The 16,321-nt window shown below is 39.9% G+C and overlaps 1 non-coding gene across 1 annotated transcript; it reads right to left on the reverse strand.

The window, feature by feature from the left end:
• Window positions 1-14,487: 14,487 nt before the first annotated feature.
• LOC148580346 (small nucleolar RNA R71) lies at window positions 14,488-14,591 on the reverse strand. The gene has a single exon (XR_015899654.1). It is a non-coding gene; the product is annotated as a small nucleolar RNA R71 (small nucleolar RNA).
• Window positions 14,592-16,321: the final 1,730 nt, after the last annotated feature.

Here is a 16,321-nt window from a genome sequence, read left to right on the forward strand (position 1 = left end):
TTTCTGCAAATCCAACTCCTAATCCCTTTTACATTTCGAGCCATTTACATTTCTTGCATTTTAAGATTCCGCAATTTACATTTCTTGCACTCTAAGTTTCTGCCATTTAATTTCTTGTTCTTTAAGATTCAGCAATTTAATTTCCTGCTCTCTTTAATTTCATGCAATTTAAATTCTGCAATTCACAAATCACCCAAACAAATCTTGATTCGCTTGACTAAATCAACCACTAAACTAAAATTGCTCAATCCTTCAATTCCTGTGGGATCGACCTCACTCCCGTGAGTTTTTATTACTTGATGCGACCCGGTGTACTTGCCGGTTAGATTGGTGTTGTTTGGGAGAGATTCGTTTCTCCACCAAAATAGCCCATCAAGTTTTTGGCGCCGTTGCCGGGGATTGATTAGATTGACAATGATTAAGTGAGGTGGTAGTTTAGATCAAGCAATTTTTCTTTTCGGTTTCTTTAATTTTTGACCAACCCACTAACTGTTTGAATTTTTGCTTAAGCTAACTCAAACTTCATTCTAGCAATAGATTGAAGTGTCACTGGTTTTTGTGTGTTTCTTGTGTTTTGCTTGTATGTCAGATACAAGAAGAGAAGCAAGAGAAAAAAAATGTTGCTGGAGAGGAAGAATCAGATGAAGAATATCATGAATTAGAGGAACACTCAACAAATCCAACAAATCCACCAGTGAGAATGGCCAACAACAATGGTCAACCCCAGAGGAGAGTCTTGGCTTCATATACATTTGCTAATCCAAGGCATTGTGGGAGTAGCATCCTTACCCCAAATGTTGATGCAAATAACTTTGAATTGGAGCCCCAACTCATCACCTTGGTGCAGAACAACTGTTCTTATGGAGGAGGCCCCTTGGAAGATCCAAACCAGCACCTATCCACCTTCCTGAGGATATGTAACACAGTGAAGACCAATGGTGTACATCCTGACAGTTACAAATTGTTGTTGTTTCCATTTTCCCTGAGGGACAAAGCTACTCAATGGTTGGAGTCATTTCCAAGAGAAAGCATCAACAATTGGAAGGATCTAGTGAGCAAGTTCTTAGCAAAGTTTTATCCTCCTCAAAGGATCATCAGGCTCAAAACAGAGGTTCAAACATTTACTCAGATGGATGGAGAGTCATTGTATGAAGCATGGGAGAGATACAAAGCTTTACTCAGGAAGTGTCCACCAGAGATGTTTAATGAATGGGATAAACTCCAAAATTTCTATGAAGGACTGACAATGAAAGCTCAAGAGGCACTTGACTATTCAGTAGGAGGCTCAGAAGACAATGCAACTCATGAAGACAGCTGAAGAAGCTCAGAACCTCATTGACATGGTGGCTAACAACCAATATTTCTTTTGCCATCAGAGACAACGCCAACCATCACTAAGGAAAGGAGTGTTAGAAATGGAAGGGGTTGACACCCTCCTAGCTCAAAACAAGATAATGCAGGAGCAGATTCAACAACAATTTGAGCAGATGGCTAAAAAGATTGATAGCTTGCAAGTTGCAGCAGTGAATACAAGCCAACCATCAACCACATGGGGGCAAAATAAAGAAAACCAAGAAGATCAGCAGCAGGAACAACCTCAATATGTGCACAACCAAGGTTCAGGCCAAAATGAGGTTTATGGTGATACATACAATCCATCCTGGAAGAACCGCCCAAATCTCAGATGGGGAGATAACCACACTCAAAACCAACAACCATGGCAAAGGAATTCAAACCAAAACAACTCAAGAAACAACCAGAACAACAACCAGCAAAACATAACCCACAATCCATATAGAAAACCCCAAAATGACCACCCAAATTCCAGCTATTATCCACCCAATAATTCAGTCACTAACCAAAACAACCATCATCCACCTTCCACATCCACATTCCACCCACAAAACAACCCTACAAATAACTTCCAGCAACCACATTCCACCCCCATCATACCACCAATAGACCATCATGAAAGTAGAATTTCAAGTCTTGAGGCAGCCATACAAGCAATTTCTCAGTCCACTCAAAGCTTGGTCAAAATGCAAGAGAGAAATGAAGCTACCATGAAGAGCCTTGAACGACAAGTGGGACAATTGGCCAAACAAGCTTAACGGCCAACCAATGTTCTCCCAAGTGATACAATCTCCAATCCAAAGGACAAAGGAAAAGCTACAAAGTGGGAGGAGTGCAAAGCAATCATAGTGGGAAGTGAAAAGACTAGGGAGAAGGAAGCCATCAATCAAGAAGAACACAATAGAGAAGTTCCACAAAAAGAGACAGAAGAGGGAAGTGAAGAAGATCAAGAAATCAAGAATGCAAAAATCTCAAAGAGAGATAAGGACATCCTTGAAACACAACTACAAGAGAAGAAGGAAAGGGTGAAGCCACATATCTCCAAACTTCCATACCCTCAGAGGTTCAAAAAAGAGAATGAGGATAAGCAATACTCAAAGTTCCTGGACATATTCAAGACCCTCAGCATCAATATTCCTTTCTTAGAAGCACTTGAATAGATGCCAGTGTATGCCAAATTTATGAAGGAAGTGCTGACAAAGAAAAAGTCCCTAAAAGAAGGACAAATTGTTGAGATGGCAATGGAATGTAGTGCTATCCTCCAAAGAGAGTTGCCAGAGAAGAAAGATGATCCTGGGAGTTTTTACATACCTTGCACCATAGGAAACATAACAATTGAGAAGTCATTTTGTGACCTCGGTGCAGGTATAAACTTGATGCCTTTGTCTCTAATGAGGAAACTTCAAATTTCTGAGCTGAAGTCCACACGAATAGTTCTCCAAATGGCTGACAAATCCATTAAGCAAGCACTGGGAGTTGTGGAGAATGTGTTGGTAAAAGTGGGAAAATTCTTCCTCCCAGCTGATTTTGTCATCCTGGATATGGATGAAGACCCTAACACTCCCATCATCCTGGGGAGGCCTTTCCTGGCTACGGGCAGAGCATTGATAGATGTTGAAAAAGGAGAATTGTTGTTAAGAGTGCATGATGAGCACCTAGCATTCCATGTTTTTAAAACCCCACATGAGTCCACTCAAGAAGAAGAGTGTACAGAGGATAAGGCCAGAGAGTAAAGTTTGAAGGAGGCATTCAATGAGTTAACTCCAAGACTTCTAAATCCATGCTTGAAAGAAGTAGAGATGGTGCAACAGACTAAAGAAATCAAGGAGGAACTAGATCCAAAATCCCCAGATGAGAACCTCAACACTCCAGATAAAGAACCACCAAGGCATGAATCATCTCCTAAGAAAGAAGAGAAGAAGAAGAGGCCAAAAGGGTGGAAAAACAAGAAAATCCCCACTGAAGGCTTTTCACCAGGGGATAAAGTAGTGTTAAACACACAACCAATGAAGATGTCTCCACAATCATCTGAATATTACACTGTGAACCGGGTCCTTTCACTTGAACACTTAGAGATCATCAAAGAGGAGACTGGAAGGAAGTTCACAGTAAGAGGAGAAAAGTTGAGGCACTATGATTTTCAGCCCCCATGATCAAAGAATGAAGGATGTCAAGCTAGTGACATTAAAAGAGCGCTTGTTGGGAGGCAACCCAACCTGAGGTAGTTCTTTTTTTTCATAGCTAGTTCAATAAAAAGATTAAGTAGATTCACCTGTATTGTAAGGAGCTAAGTTTGGTGTTGCACACCAAAACAATTTAAGGGAGAATGAAGGATTCTAAGTTTGGTGTTCCACCGAAATCTCATTTAAAAACACATTCTCACCTTCTGCATAAAGGGTTGCTAGCTCCAAGCAATCAGATGAATTATTTAATCATTGTCTGTTTCTAGTTTTTAGTTTTATTGCTTTTAGCAAAGACACAAGGATTTCACATGTGGTTAACTTGATGCATCAGAGGCAGTGGCGAGGGACTAAGTTTGGTGTTCACACACCAAAGTAAGTTCAAAAGCCTACAAGAAAGTCTTGCACACTAACCAATTACCTAAGGGTTTGAGAAACAAGCAACTTCCATTAACTCTGCAGGAATTCAATCACTCTCTTGGAAGGGCTACACACCATTAGCTAAGAGTAAGAAGAAGAAGCCACCAAGAGATTGTATTGTTACGTAACTCTATCAGCATTGAATTACTCTAAACTGGAAGTTTGAATTAGCTCATCTTGACAGTAACTATTAGTTTAGTAATTATGCATCCTGTCTGCTTAAGTAGTCCTTGCATCATTAGTAGTCATTCTAGTTAGTAGTCTTTGCATTATGTTTGTTTTTCTTAAAATAAGTAAGCTAGTCTATGTGTGTGCTTGTGTGTTTACTTTCACTGAATAAAAAGCATGCTTTGTCCCCTGCATTTTCAATTCAATAAAAGAAATGTTTGAATGTGAAGTGAGATAGTTCTCTGTTAGATAGAAGTAGAATAAAAGTAAGTGGTGGTATGTGTGTGATTGTACAATAGCTTACTTTTAGTGAATAAAGTGCTAGGATATCTCCTTCTAAGTATAGAGTGGCCTACTGTCTATGAATCTCAATTAAATAAAAAAAATCCTTGGTTAAAAAGAAAAACAAAAAGAAAGAAAGAAAAGAAATAGCCAAAAAGTGGCAGAACAAAAGGAAACAAAAAGAAACAAAGCTGGACACCAATAGCTTGAACCCTAGAATATATGCCTGTGGTGTCTTTGTATTAGGATCTGCTTGGATTACTAAGTTCTTTGGAGTGCATTAACACTCGGTGACTTGGGTTAACTAACCCGGGATCATCAGCTGAAAGTCCACTATCAAGAGCAACCTAACTACAAGGCACTTAGTAGCCCAAAGAGGTGCTGGGCATCAATGTTCTAAGAAGGAATGTGAGCCAAGTGTCCATGGTGAATAATGTGTCAAGTATACAGAAAAGAAAATGAACTTGCTACACATGACACTCAAATAAAGCTTTTGAAAAAAGTAATAGCCAAGGATAAAGGAATAATGAGAGGTCATAGCAGTATGTTACTTGAAGCTTGAAGGAGACTTTCTAGGCCTAAGAGTCAATAAGAAGTGAGTATTTACATATCCACACAAAATCCCATGAACTACCAAGAATACTCTGCTAGCATGAACATCCTCTTCCTTTTCATTCTTTCTTCTCAATAAATCTTTTCTTGCTTGGGGACAAGCAAGCTTTAAGTTTGGTGTTGTGATGACAAGTCATCTTAGCCTAGTTTTACTAGTCTTTTTCTTTTGTTTTCACTTGAATTATGCACTTTCTTGAGCTACAAGCAAGCCAATTTAGGTAGATTTTCATGCTTCCTTTGATTTAATCAACCATAGATAAATTAATGCAATTTCATGAGGTTTGATGCCATAATTGTTACATAATAAGATAAAATGAATATCTCATGATTTTGAGCATAGCTTTGATGTGTTTGGTTGATTATGATAGGTGAAGAAAGCTTGGAGAAAGGTTGAAGCAAGAAGGAATGGCTAGGAGTAAAGGGAGGACAATGGAATAAGTGAAATTGAACCAGGAAGCAAAAAGCTGGACCTAAAGTTAGCCTCAAACTTTTGCACAAACTTTTGGGTGAAAAGTTAGCCCCAACGTTAGACCCCTAACTTTTGGGCTAACGTTGGCACATGAAAATCACTCCCTGGGCACCAAAAGTTTGCGCCAACGTTAGACCCCTAACTTTTGGGCTAACGTTGGCACATGAAAATACCCCCTGACCACCAAAAGTTTGCGCCAACGTTAGACCCCTAACTTTTGGGCTAACGTTGGCGCCATAAGTGCACAAGGTAAAGCCAACGTTGGAGCAAAAGTTAGACCCCTAACTTTGGCACCAACGTTGGTATCAGCAGATTATGGTAGCTGATATGAAAAGTTGGAGCAAAAGTTAGACCCCTAACTTTTACTCAAACTTTTACTCCAACTTTTGCAAAACTCCAACCCGGTTCAATTGGTTCACTTTGGTTCCTCTCCAAACTCCAAGAGCAATCAACCAAGGCCTCCTTCAACCCAATTCCACCAAGAGCAAAGGCCCAACTCAAGGCTTGAAGATCATTTTGAAGAAAGTGTATAAATATGAGAGAATTCAAGTTTTCGGAGAGCTTTCCTTTAGAATTTTCATAATAGTTTTCGGAGAGCTTTGGATATTGAGTGATCTTTAATTTCTTACTTTCGGGGAAGGAGAATTCCATTCTCTTCCTCTGAGTTTTATTTGCTTTCAATTTCAATTCCAATTACACTTGTCTTGGATCTTGGGTTGAAGAATTGAAGGAATTCTGTTTCAATCTCATCCTTGGATCTCTCTGTTTATTTACTGCAATTGAATTTGCATTTCTGTTACTTGCTTCTCATCTACTTTCCTTGCAATTTACAATTCCCTTGCAATTGTTCTTGTTGGATCTAGGAAGGCATTGAGATCTAGACTTGGTTTTCTAGTCTCTGGGCCCTAAGATCTGAATTCCTAATTTACATTTTGTTTCTTGCTTTTAATGTTCATTTACTTTACTGCTTCAAGATCCGATTCAACCCAAACATTCTTTTACTCTTTTGTTTGATGCAAGTTACTTTTCTTTGTTTAATTTCTGCAAATCCAACTCCTAATCCCTTTTACATTTCGAGCCATTTACATTTCTTGCATTTTAAGATTCCGCAATTTACATTTCTTGCACTCTAAGTTTCTGCCATTTAATTTCTTGTTCTTTAAGATTCAGCAATTTAATTTCCTGCTCTCTTTAATTTCATGCAATTTAAATTCTGCAATTCACAAATCACCCAACCAAATCTTGATTCGCTTGACTAAATCAACCACTAAACTAAAATTGCTCAATCCTTCAATCCCTGTGGGATCAACCTCACTCCCGTGAGTTTTTATTACTTGATGTGACCCGGTGCACTTGCCGGTTAGATTGGTGTTGTTTGGGAGAGATTCGTTTCTCCACCAAAATAGCTCATCAGCCACTCTCACTCAAAGCACATAATCTCCTTCTTCTCTTCACAATAAAACCGGACATCACTCCAAACACAACCCCACTTATCTCTTCTTTACACACATATTCAATGGCTCCTTCAAGTTCAAGAAGAAGACCAGGAAAGGAACCAATGGTGACAGAACCTCCGTCCTATGACACAAAGAGGTTCAAATCCCAATTTCATGAAGCAAGATACAATAGACTCATGAAAACAAAGATTGTCATCCCTGAAATGGGGTTCAAACTGAGGGAGGGAGAATATCCCATTATGCGATAAATCACCAAGGAAAGAAGATGGGATCTTCTGTGCCGTCCTCTCACTGATATTAGTGCTGTGATGATAAGGGAGTTTTACGCCAATGCGGTTAAGGAGAACGAAAACAGCCCATCGTACAAAAGTTATGTCAGAGGTGTTGAAGTGGACTTTAGTCCACCATCAATCACAAGAGCTCTAAAGCTGAGAACCATAACTTATGATGAGCTTAGCTATGAAGACAGACTGCATGGTGATAATGACCCTGATGAAATATTGGAGGGGTTATGTATTGAAGGAAGAGACTGGGAAAGAGACTCACAGGGAACCCCGAGTTGTCTGAAGAGACTTGATCTCAGACCTGAGGCAAAGGGGTGGTATGAAGTGGTAAGGGGATCAATACTCCCCACTGCGAATACCTCATCAGTCATAATCAAGAGAGCTCTCCTGACATACTACATCCTACATGGTGGGGAAATCGACCTTGCCCAACTCATAGCAGATAGTATCCAGGAGATGGCTGAAGAAACAAAAAAATCGGGTAGGCTTGGGCACCCAAGCACGATCCTGAGATTGTGTAACAAAGCTGGAGTGCTCTTCGAGGATGAAGATACAGAGAAGGTGAAAGGAACCAGAGGAATTACAAAGAGAAAAATGGAAGGCCTTAATGAAGAGGAGGAGGAAGATCAAGAAGAAGAAAGAACTCACAGAAGAAGAAGGTCACACAGGAGGGACGAACAAGCTCAAGGTATCATAGATATGAGTCAATTGCAGGAAGTTCTTGATGAAATATCACAACAGAATGTGAGAGCACAAGAGTAGTATTCAAGGCAACAGGAACTCTATCTGCAACAACAAGAGCAATATCTAGAGCATCGGGAACAATATTCGAAGGACAGGGAGCAAAATGAAGCTTGGCAACACAGAATGGAGGAAAGATTGGAGAGCTGGCAGCAACAATCAATGGCCCAACAACAAGAATTCCAAGCCAATATTCTTGAAGAGCAGAAGGAACAAACAGCAAATCTTAAGGAATCATATGACAAAATGTTCCTAACTCAAGCCAAGTATGGGGAATATACTCACAACCTGTACCAGTGGAAGAATATTCATCACACCATTGGAGAGGTTAGACATGTGCAACAATCAGATTGTAATGAGGATGTACAAGCAAGGTTGGAGTATTTAACCCGCTGCATGCCAGTACTAAATCCACAAATCAAATCATTTGATCAATGCCAAGAACTTAGAGACCGCCAGGCAGCAAAGTCTCAGCTTAATACCCAGGTAGCATTCCAAAGATTAGAGGCAGTTGGGCTCTCAGGCCTCACAGATCCTGTTTGGGAAAGAAGATGTCCTCGTGAAGAAGCTCAAGATTATACACAGACGAGGAAGAAGAGGAAGGGATAATCCAGCAAATCCAAAAGAATGGAAATGCCTGACAAATAGAGGTGGTGAAGCTCCTTTTCTTACTTTTACTTAAATAAGGAAGATGCATGTCTGAAACATGACATGCCTCCAATTGCTTCATGTTTTACTATTTCTTTTGTTTACATTAGTAGTTAGTTAAGAATAAAATATCTGCATAATAAGTGTCATCACTCATCAGCTTGAACACTTTGTCTTGTCTCCCTTGCTGTTTGAATAAAAGAAAGATGTTTGATTTAGAAAAGTAATTGTTCAATGTTGCAAAACTTAGAATGAAAGTTAGTGGTGGTGTGTGTTTGATTCAACTATTAGCTCATGGAATAAATGTTGCAGAATGACTTGTTTTTTGAAGCTTAAGCTAGTTTGCTGCTATGATCCTTCAATTAATGAAAGCCCCTTGAAAATAAACCAAAACAGAAAGAAAAAGAAAGAAGAAAAAGCCAAAAGTTGGCAAAGAAACAAACAATAAGGCTAGACACCAATAGCTTGGACCCTAGGACATATGCCTGTGGTGTTTGTGTACTAGGATATGCTTGGACAAGTAGGTTCTAAGGAGTATTTTAAAACTTGGCAACTTAGATCAACTGATTTGGGATTGCCAACTGAAAGTCCACAATAAAGAGCAACGTAGCTACAAAACATTTAGTGATCCAAAGAGATGCTGGGCATCAATGATCCTAGGAAGAAAAAGGTGAGTCATGTGTCTGTGGTGAAGAAATGTTGAGTGAAATTAAGCCAAAGGCCATTGCAACATTTGCCACCAAGCCTTTAATAAGTAATAAGCTTTGAAATGCAAAAGAAAGAAGAAAAAGCTAACAAGGGAAATAAGCAAAAAGTTAAGGAATTATAGCAGCAACCTCGGTGAACCCTTAAGGAAACATAGTTTGTTTTGACAGCAAATAATAAATGAGTTACTTTTGATCTGCATAAAACCCCATAACCCAAATTTAACTATTTGCCTAATAAGGACATGCATACTTATCTATTTCATTCTATCTTCTCTTATGTTTAAGTGCTTGCTTGGGGACAAGCAAGTTTTAAGTTTGGTATTGTGATGACAAGTCATCTTAGCCTAGTTTCACTAGCCTTTTTTGATTTTATTAGGTTTTATGCACTTTCTTGCATTCTAAGAAAGTAATTTGGAATGAAAATGCATAACTTCTTTAAATCAAACAACCACCATTTATTTGATGCTAAATCATGAGGTTGAAGCCAAATTTAATTGATTTTTAATGATTTATAAGCCTTGTGAATTTAGTGATACTTTGATTGGTTGTTTTGATTACTTGTAGGTGAAGAAAGAAGAAAAGAAGAAAAGCGTGGCATAAGAAACGTGCCCAAGGAAGCAAGAAGCGTGGCAAAAATCAAAGAAGAGTGAAAGCTAAGTTAAGAAAGCAAACTGAGCTTCACAAGGAATAAAAGGAGAAGGCAAGGTACAAAGCTCAGTTCACTTAGTGAACTGAGCACTAAAGAAAGCAAGGAGGCAACATAAAGCTCAGTTCACAAATTGAGCTTTATCGGGGCTTTCAAGAATTAATTCAAAGAAAAACTCCCATGAATGAAGCCACCAAGTTTCGAACTCATGAGCTAAAGGAAGCAAGGAACGCTCCTTGCAAGGAAAATGAGAAGAAAATAGCCAAAATGCCTTCTCCATGGTTCGAACTTGGAACCACACGCTACTTAGCTTGGAAGAAAAATGAACTAACATGCTTGGGCCAAGTTTCGAACTTGGGAACTCTTTGGAACACAAGGGACGAGCGCCACCAAGCTAGCAAGAAAATGAGCCAAGATGCACTCCAAGAGAATCGAACCAGGGAGCTTCATGAAGAGACAAGGAGGAGCGCCCACTCATCCAAGGAAATTAGCTCCAAGACTTCCTCCACCAAGTGTCGAACATGGAACCTTGAGGACAAGAGCAAGGCGCCACTAAGGAAAGCTCAGTTAGTTTTTCCAACTGAGCACTACATCACCAAGCTCCCCACAGTTTGGCGCACAATTTTGCACACCAAGGGGGCTGTGACAAGCATTTTGGCGCACCAAGGAGGAAGCATTGCGCACACTTGACACGGCCTAGAGCTCAGTTCAAAATTCCAACTGAGCTCTAGTGTCACACACTCAACCAAGGCTGGGATGCGCACCAAATAACACAGACAGCAACACTTGGGAGCTCAGTTTGGTTTTCCAACTGAGCTTACCCCTGGGAGGTGCAATATTGGGCTGAAAATTGAATTAAAAATCCAACTTAATTCATTTCTTCACCAAATCAAAAGCCCATCCAAATTTCAAAATCCAAGAATAGAAAGTGTATAAATAGGAGCTAGTTTGATGTAATTAGGACCTCTAGACTTTACTTTGGATTTTCCTTTTAATTTTCATTTTTCATTTTTGAGTTTTCACTTTGGAATTTGGATCTTAGAGAATTTGGAAGGAGAATTGATCTCTCTTCTTCCTTGTTCTTGCTTGAGCACTCTTTTATTTTCTTGCTTTTGATCTTGGGTGAAGAATTGAAGAACTTCTGTTTCAATCTCACCTTGAGATCTCTTGTTTACTTCTTCTGCATAATTGAATTTCAATTTCTGTTTACTGCATCTTCTTCTACTCTTCTGCAATTTACTTCTGCAATTTACTTTTTATTTCCTTTTGCAATTGCTCTTGTTGGATCAAGGAAGGATTTGAGATCTAGACTTGTTATCTAGTTGATGCCAGGGCATTTTGGCCAGTTTCACTGACCTTTTCTTTTCTGTTTTTAGGTTAGTTTCATGCATTTCTTTAGGAAATAAGCTAATTTTGGGTAGATATTCACCTATGCCTTGATTCAAGCATACATTGTGCATTTTACATAATTTCATGAGGATTTTACATAAGTTTAGTGACAAATATTATGTTGCATTACTCATGACTTGGACTAGAGCTTTGATGCACTTTATTTCTTGATTTCAGGACCAAAAGGAAGCAAGAAAAGGGGAGGTAACTTGCAAGGTTAATGAGAAAAGTGATTGCCAATAACACTCTCAAAAAGCCATCAATGCCCACGTTAGAGAGTCACGTTAACTAAGTTAACGTGAACTCTAACGTGGAGAAGAGAAGTTGAGCCAACGTTAGTGACACTTAACATTGTCACTAACGTTGGCAATGACTCATAACTGGCCACGTTAGAAGCCACGTTAACCTAGTTAACGTGGCCTCTAACGTTAAGGGGGGGAAGAGAAGCCAACGTTAGTGACACTCAACATTGTCACTAACGTTGGCCTATGATGCAAAGTACCACGTTAACTCCCACGTTAACTTGGTTAACGTGGGAACTAACGTAAGGGATGAAGAGTTGTCGACAACGTTAGTGACACTCAACATTGTCACTAACGTTGTAGCAACCACACAACCCCCAAGAGTCACGTTAACTTCCACGTTAACTTGATTAACGTGGAAGCTAACGATGAGGAATGAAGGATGAGCCAACGTTAGTGACACTCAACATTGTCACTAACGTTGGGATGGCTAAGGATGGCCACGTTAGAAGCCACGTTAACCTAGTTAACGTGGACTCTAACGTGAGACCTAGGGGCACATTGGAACGTTAGTGACAATGTTGAATGTCATTAACGTTCTCGAAGGATGGCAAAGGCCACGTTAGAAGCCACGTTAACCTATTTAACGTGGGCTTTAACGTGAAGCAAGAAGGGGCACACTGGAACGTTAGTGACAATGTTGAGTGTCACTAACGTTCTCGAAGGTTAACAAGGCAACGTTAAAAGCCACGTTAACCTAGTTAACGTGGGTTTTAACGTGAGGCAAAGGGGTGCATTGGAACGTTAGTGACAATGTTAAGTGTCACTAACGTTCTCGAACTTATATTCTCACTAATTATTAACACCCTTAACGTCCTGAACTATAGTCTCCGCCCACTTCGCACTTTCTCTCTGCAAGTAAAGCCAAGCCCAAATAAAGAAAGGAACTGCTTCAAACTCAAGATCCAAAGCCCCAAGACTTGAAGAATCACACTAGAAGCTGAGAAGAGTAGTATATATAGGAGTAGCTTTGAATTGAGAAGAAGTTCTGGAGGCTGGGAAAAAGGGAACTACTCTCTGTATTTTACTTTCTTTGCAATTTCTAGTTTGAGGATGTATTCTCCATCTTTGTTTTCATTTTCAAGAGCTATGACCAACTAAACCCCTTTCATTGGGTTAGGGAGCTCTGTTGTAATTTGATGGATCAATACTAATTTTTATTATTCTTCTTCTATCTTTCCTCTTGATTTTACTTGAAAGCTTTCGATCTTCATCCAATTGAGTAGTTATCTTGGAAGAGAAGCTATTCAAACTTGGATCTCTTTTGAACCTTGAAAGAGGAATGAAGAGATCAAGCTAGAAATGCTTTCTCATGCTGGACCAAATTGGGTTTGGATGGGTATGTGACTATAACCCTCTCAATACTTGATTTGGGAAATGCATGTGGTATAATCAGTGACCATACTTCATCTCTTCTCATGAGCAATTGACCAAGGAATTGGCTATTGATCAAGATTTGAGAGATTGAATTGCAAGAAATTGTAATTTAATCACTTAAGATTGCCAAGGAGATCAATGAGTGCATTGATTGAGGAAGAGATGAAAATGAACTTGATCCGGAGAATTGCAACATCTCCTAAGCCCAATGAACTCCCCATCTCTGATCTTACCCATTCTCTTTAATTTCTGCCATTTACTTTTATGAGCAAATCCCCTATTCCCATTTACAATTCTGCAATTTATTTTCAGTCATTTACTTCCAGTTCTTTAATTCTAGCATTTACTTTTCTGTTATTTACATTCCCGCCATTTTATTTTCTGCAACTCTCAACCCAAATTCTGGATTCGCTCAACTAGAACATTCTTCTAATTAAAGTTGCTTGATCAATCAATCCCTGTGGGATTCGACCTCACTCTATTGTGAGTTTTTACTTGACGACAAATTCGGTACACTTGCCGAAGGGAGATTTGTTGAGAGACAAGTTTTCCGTGCATCAAGTTTATGGCGCCGTTGCCGGGGATTGATTGTGCATCAACAACGATTAAATTGGAAGATCACTAGATTGAGCATTTTTATTTTGTGAATTTCATTTTTCTGTTTGAGTGATTTACTTTTTGTTTTAGTTAAACTTCTTCCCTTCCCCCTCTACTCTTTTGTTCTTCTTTGTTATTTTCAATTCTGTTTGCTAACCCACTAACTGTTTGATATATTGCATCACTCACAACTAACAGTAATTCTGACACAAATACTGTCTGCACCTATTTTCTTTGCTTGTACTTGTTGGTTGTATGACAGGGAGAAGAAGCGGGGCTTCAACTTCCTTTGATTCTGAACCTGAGAGAACCTTCCTTAGACTAAGGAGGGAGGCAAAAGAAAAACGTGTAGTTGGTGCTAAAGAAGAGGAGGAACACTTTGAGGAATACTTTGAACCAAACATGGAAGAAAACATGGAAAATCATCATGAAGAAGAGACTCACAACCATGGCAGAGGAGGTGGAGCAAATCATGCTGGGGAGGATAGAAGAGTTTTGGGCTCTTACATCAATCCAAACCCAGGCAATTGTGGAAGTAGCATCCAAAAGCAAACAATCCATGCCAACAACTTTGAACTTAAACCACAGCTCATCACCCTTGTTCAGAACAACTGTTCGTTTGGAGGAGGTGTTCAAGAAGATCCCAATCAACATTTGACCACCTTCCTGAGAATATGTGACACATTGAAATCTAATGGTGTTCATCCTGACGCCTATAGACTGCTCTTATTTCCTTTCTCACTCAGGGACAAGGCAGCCAAGTGGCTGGAATCTTTTCCAAGGGTGAGCTTGACAACTTGGGAGGATGTGGTGAACAAATTCTTAGCAAGATTTTACCCTCCTCAACGAATCAATAGGCTGAGAGCTGAGGTTCAAACTTTCAGGCAACAAGATGGTGAGACTCTTTATGAAGCATGGGAGAGGTTCAAGGACTTAACAAGGAGGTGTCCACCTGACATGTTCAACGAATGGGTGCAGCTGCACATTTTCTATGAAGGGCTATCCTATGAGTCAAAGAAGGCCGTGGACCATTCATCTGGAGGATCCTTGAACAAGAAGAAGGCCATTGAGGAAGCCATAGATGTTATTGAAACAGTAGCAGAAAACGACTACTTCTATACTTCCGAAAGAGGGAACACAAGAGGAGTGATGGAGCTAAACAATGTAGATACTCTGTTGGCCCAAAACAAGCTCATTACCCAGCAGCTGGCTGACCTCACCAAGAAGATGGAGAGGAACCAAGTAGCAGCAATCTCATCTTCATCAACAATCCAAGAAGGAGTGAATGAAGAAGCAGAGGGGAGTCAGGAGCAAGCCAACTACATTGGGAATTCACCAAGGAAAAACTATGATCCATACTCCAAGACTTACAACCCTGGATGGAGAAACCACCCAAACTTTGGATGGGAAAGTGAGCAAGATCAAAACCAAGACCAGAGATGTTACAACTCCAGCAACAATGCAGCTCACCAGCAATTCACCCAGAGGACATCTCAACACCCCCACAACAACACTTCTCCACACACTTATCAAAACCAAAACAGCACATTTGCTCTGAATCACTCATCAATTGATGACAAGCTCTCTAAGATTGAAGCCTTACTTAAAGGAATATGCCAAGAGATTCAAGAAAATAAGGTATTCAAAGAGGAGGTGCGAGCCAATATTAAGAACCAGGGAGAGACCATTAGGAAGCTGGAATTCCAGGTGGGATATTTAGCTGAGAAGATTCCTAAAACTACTGATAGCTTCCCAAGTGACACGGAGAAGAACCCCAAAGGAGAAGCAAAGAAAGTAAGATGGGAAGATTGCAAAATGGTCACTACAAGTGATCAGGAGACTGAAGACAAGCAAGGCAAACTTCTCGAACAACCTGAAGACAACTCAATAAAGGAGGAGGATAGAGATCACAAAGAACCAGAAATGTCACAGCAAGAGTTGCTGAAGCTCTATGCTCCCTTCCCTCAACTGCTCAATGGTGCTGTGGGAAAGAGAATATACTCAAGGTTCCTAGACTTGTTTGCATCTCTGCATGTAAATATACCATTCATCAAGGCAATTCAACAAATGCCTGCATTCATCAAGTATATGAAGGAACTTCTTCCCAGGAAAAGCTTACTCAAAGGAGGCCAGACTATAGTGATGAACAAGGAATGTAGTGCCCTTATTCAACTTGAGCTGCCTACGAAAAGAAGAGACCCAGGGAGTTTTCACATCCCTTGTGCCATAGGTGAAACTATGTTTGATAGAGCACTATGTGATTTGGGGGCCAACATCAACTTACTGCCTTTATCCCTGGTGAAGAGGCTGCAGATTAATGAGATAATGCCCACAGATGTAATCATCAGACTGGCTGACAAAACTTAAAAGCAAGCAATAGGAGTGGTAGAAAATGTGTTGCTAAAGGTTGGGAAATACTTTCTCCCAACAGACTTTGTCATTCTGGACATGGAAGAGAGTCACACTCACCCAATCATATTGGGAAGACCATTTCTAGCTACGGCCAGAGCACTTATCGATGTAGAGAAAGGGGAGCTAATATTGACAATCCATGATGAACGACTCAGCTTCAATATCTTCAAACTCTCACAAGAAACAGATCAAGAGGACAAGGAACTAAGCACAAACGATAAGGAGACACTAAAGGAGGAGACAAGCACTGAAGCACAGCCAGTTCATTCTGAAACCC

Source organism: Arachis ipaensis, chromosome B10 (genome assembly GCF_059453495.1).
Source record: "Arachis ipaensis isolate K30076 ecotype BB chromosome B10, ASM5945349v1, whole genome shotgun sequence".
NCBI lineage: Eukaryota > Viridiplantae > Streptophyta > Magnoliopsida > Fabales > Fabaceae > Arachis > Arachis ipaensis.